Source organism: Mandrillus leucophaeus, unplaced genomic scaffold, assembly GCF_000951045.1.
Source record: "Mandrillus leucophaeus isolate KB7577 unplaced genomic scaffold, Mleu.le_1.0 Scaffold587, whole genome shotgun sequence".
Lineage (NCBI taxonomy): Eukaryota > Metazoa > Chordata > Mammalia > Primates > Cercopithecidae > Mandrillus > Mandrillus leucophaeus.
The window spans coordinates 284,314-289,086 of record NW_012106330.1 but is presented as its reverse complement, the minus strand read 5'-3'; the positions used below and the strand labels follow the sequence as shown (position 1 = coordinate 289,086).

The 4,773-nt window shown below is 39.5% G+C and overlaps 1 pseudogene; it reads right to left on the bottom strand.

The window, feature by feature from the left end:
• Nucleotides 1–3,425: 3,425 nt before the first annotated feature.
• Nucleotides 3,426–4,123, bottom strand: LOC105553217 (annotated as a pseudogene).
• Nucleotides 4,124–4,773: the final 650 nt, after the last annotated feature.

Sequence of the window (4,773 nt, the reverse complement as noted above, 5' to 3'; positions counted from 1 at the left end):
ACCCAGTACCTCAGTTGATAATGCAGAAATCACCTGTCTTCTGTGTCACTCGCGCTGGGAGCTGGAGACTGGAGCTGTTCCTATTCGGCCATCTTGCTCCGCCCTGGTTCTGCTCTTTTTCTGTTCTTCCTTCTTCTTTCTCCTGCACAGTGGCTACTGGTGTTTGGGCCCCACCCATTTGTAGTTTGGAGTTTGTGGGGGAAATTTTCTATTTAGTTGTGTTGTAAATGGAGTCCATGAGTTTTTAGTTCTGTCTCTCAGTTTATCTGACAGTTTTTATGTAGAAAATAAGAGACTAAAAAACTACCTTACGTGGAGAAATACAGAGATTGAAACTATGCTGCTGCCATCATCATCTCCCCAGAATTCTCCATCTGAGGTTAATTTTTTATAAAGGTAGAGGCCCAATTTCCATGTTTTCCCACCTGGATAACTACTTTCCCAAAACCCTATAATAACTATTTTTCCAAAAGTCTACTCTGTCATTGTTTTGCAATCCTGCCTCTGTTGTACATCAAGATCTTTAACTTTACTCATAATGTAATAGATTTAAAGGAAACTTTTATCCAATTCAAATTTACTCATATTTTTAAGAGACTCTTGTTTTAGATGTGAATATATGGTGTATGTGTGTGTACATACACATGTATGTATTCAAACACATGTCCCAGTCAAAAAGTTTTTGAAAAATATTGCCCTATGTAATCCAGAAGACTACCTTGGTGCCAATTGGCTCTCTTCAGCTTCATTTTTTTCCTTTGGTGTTGACCTTCTTATTGACTAAGTTAGACCATTTAAAACCCAGGTGTTTATTCCTGGGTTCCTTTCAGATCTCTCGGGCAGAACTGCTAACAGTGGCCTTGGAGTTGAATGGGGCTGGGAGAAGAAATCCAGGGAGTTTGCAGCCTTTCTAATTTCAACACACAGGACCATCTCTCACACCTGTTCATGGTGACAGCTGGGAACTGCGGCTGGGTTTTTTGTTTTTGTTTGTTTGTCTTTAGATGGCCTTATTTCTTCCCAGAGAGCACAGGAATTTGTAAATTGAGACAGGAAATCATGGGGGAATTGATAAATGTTAAAAATGTCTTTACTCTTAGGGAAAGAGTTTGGAGACAAATAGTCTAGAATCTTGGGCCACCAATTGGCATGAAATTCTAACATATAAAACCTCAAAGTGCCCTCTGCTGGCAGCCAGTGTTCACCGCCACTAGTCTGTAATTACAAAATCATGCAGACTTCATTGGTACATACTAAGTTTTAAACTGATACACAGGGAGTTATGCTATATTTACTATCATGTTCTCCAACTAACAAAATGGAAATAGCACCCCGTAAGTTAGAATAGCTCTAAGTTACACAGAATCTATTGTTAAACGACAGCTTTTGCTACATGATTTTAAGTATTACAAACAAAACAAGTCTATACACTGATTGAAAATGAAATGGACTAGTCATTTATAATCATTGAGAATAATTGTTATATTAAAACTAACTGTTTTGGCCGGGTGCAATGGCTCACGCCTGTCATCCCAGCACTTTGGGAGGCTGCAGTGGGTGGATCACTTGAGGCCAGGGATTTGAGACCAGCCTGGCCAACATGGCAAAACTCACTCTACTAAAAATACAAAATATTAGTCGGGCATGGTGGCTTGCACCTGTAATCCCGGCTACTCGGGAGGCTGAGGTAGGAGAATCACTTGAACCTGTGAGGCGGAGGTTGCAGTGAGCTGAGGTCACGCCACTACACTCCAGCTACCTAGGCTGCAGTGCAGCCACTTTGAAGAAACTTTAATTAAGGAAACTTTAATTCAAGGTATAGATCTCTTTTGAGTTCTTACTTTACCAAACAGTATTTTATAAAGCTAAGTAAATTAGGATATTTTTGATATGGATTGAATATATTTAAAAATTGTTGTCAGTTTTGTGATATTGTCAGCTTTCTGATACTGTTGTTATGTTAAAATATTCCTAATATAAGTAAGTGGAGAGCTGATGGATGAAACATGCATAGTGAAGTGTTGGTAATTGTTGAATGAGCATGATGGCCACACAGCGTTCACTATTCTATTCTCTCTACTTTTTTGTATGTTTTAAAATGTCTAAAAGATTACAACACATCCATAGACACACATACTCATACTCATACACACAAACACAAACTTACAACTACAGTGCAATGTACTTCAGATTGAAATTTTCTGATAGGAAAAGTACATCGAAGTGCCACCTTCTATATTGTTGTTCAAACTAGACACACCAGTGCCATTGGTCACTGAGCTGTTTTACTTAAAAAAAATAAAAACTAATAGAATAATAAAATAAAAATTAGTAGTAGTAGAGTGTACTACATTTATAAAGTTAACATTTTGTGAGCAAGTATAACTTTAAAAGAATTTTTTGCAAGAATTCCCAGGAATATATGGGGATATATTTGTATGAATGAATATGAATATATATGAGTTCAATTCATTCACCACTGTATAAGTGCAAAACACTTGATATAAAACACTTATCAAAAATGTTCTGCTGGCCAGGTGCAGTGAGTCACACCCATAATTTCAGCACTTTGAGAGGCTGAAGCTGGAGGATCACTTGAGTCCAAGAGTTCAAAACCAGCCTGGCCAACATAGTGCAACCCCATTTCTATTATTAAAAAAAAATAAAAAGTTCTACCTGGCCAGTGGCTCACCCATGTAATCCCAGCAAGCACGTTGGGAGGGAGAGGTGGAGGCAGGAGCATCGCCTGAGCCCAGGAGTTTGAGACTAGCCTAGGCAACACGGCCAGACTCCATCTCTACTAATTTTTTTTTTAATTAGCCATGTGTGGTGGCACCCATCTGTAGTCCCAGCTACTCAGCAGGCAAAGGCAGGAGACTTGCTTAAGCCCAGGATTTAGAGGCTGCAACCGAGCTATGATCATGCCACTGCACTCCAGCCTAGGTGACAGAGTGAGATCCTGTTCCTTTAAAAAAAAAAAAAAAAAAAAAAAAAAAAAAACAGTTTGAATTGTTCTGAAAAAATAAAAAAAGTTTGTTATTAACTAAGTTTAACAAACTAAATCTTTTCAATCACTATCAGCTTCAACATCAACAAAGGGAGAAAACTATCACCAAGACTATTCAGCAACACATATACAATAATCCAGATTCACCTAGTTCACTCCCTACTACGAAGAGAGCCCCTTCACAATTCTAGCAACTTTTATTTCACTCTCATCTCTCACCATTTCCTTCCTGCACTCCAGGCAATTTGCTGCTCCCCAAACTCATCCCAACTCCCACATACCTCTAAGCCTTTATACCAGCTTTATACTGAGCTCCTCCCCACCTGGTGAGCACTTACTCATCAGTCGTTCAAAACTTGATGCAGAAGTCTCCTCCAGTGTAGAAGCCTGGCTGTAGGATCCAGTTTGGGTTAGGTAACTAGTGGGAGGCATAGTTACTCTGCTGTCCATAGCTGCTCAGTTGCCCAGAGGTGTTCTGCTGAGAGTAACTGCTCTGATCATAACTAGTCGGCTGTGTAGAGGAATAGCTGGTAGGAGGGTAGGATGGAGGTGCAGTGACTGGCTGCATGGGGTAGCTCCCAGGTACATGGGGATAACTGTAGTTACTCTGTCCATATCCTAGGCCAAGCTGGTTGTAAACCCCCATGCCAGATTGAGGTTGACTAGTCTCAATGGGCTTGTTACCATCCTACGGTCTTGTAGGTACAGTGGCTGCTGGCTGCTGCCCATAGGCTGGGTAAGCAGGCTGAGTGCCATATGCAGACTGAGCAGTGTGGAGGCTTGGGTGGTGGTGACTGTAAGAGTGGTGGTATCATAAGCACCAGTGCCACACCCCTGGGCAGACTGGCTGTGTGCCCGGGGGGCAGTTGGAGTAGCATAACCAGTGGGAGGCTGTCCATAAGAAGTTGCATAGCCCATAGGTTGCAGTGGTCCGAGCCTGGGTATAGCTGACATCAGTGGGCTGTCCATAGGTTCCTAGCTTTGTTGCCCATATGCCTGGGTGGTCTGTGCAGTGTAAGCACTGTAGCCCTGCTGCACTGCAGCTTGGCTATAGGTATTGTAATCCTTTGATGCCATTTTCTCTCCTTCCTCCTCGTTCTCTCAACGTCCGTTTCCTTCTTGCTCCCGTTTAACTTTTATCTAAAAGATTATAGAAATCCTATGCTTCCCAATTTTCAAAGCTCTAATAATCTCATGCCTATATATTGAGGTCACTAAAACATTACTATAACTTTGGACATAATTCAGTGGACCAATGATAATGTTTACTCTCTAAGAAAAGAAACTATGAAACACTCTAGTTCTAGATCTTTATATAAAAGATCAACAAAGTAACTCATTTTCCAGTATGAATTAATATTTGTTAATTTGCTATTTGTAAATTATCTATATTAAATTATTAGTTAAGGCATCCCTGATTAATAATATTATAGAGATTAAATTGATTATAGTAGATAATTAGGTAAAAACACAACCACACAAAATTCTGTTTTAAGAATTTTGAGGATAAAATTGGGAGAAATGTGGGACAAAAATCTACAACATGGTTATTGATTTCATAGATAAATATAAACTATGTAGTTAGTCCTCCATATCTGTGGGTTTCACGTCAACCAACCACAGATGGAAAATATTCAGAAAAAAATGAATAGTTTCATTTGTACTGAACATGTACGGTCCTTTTTTTCTTGTCATTATTTCCTAAACAATACAGTATAACAAGTATTTACACAACATCATATTGAGAATTACAAGTAATCTAGAGA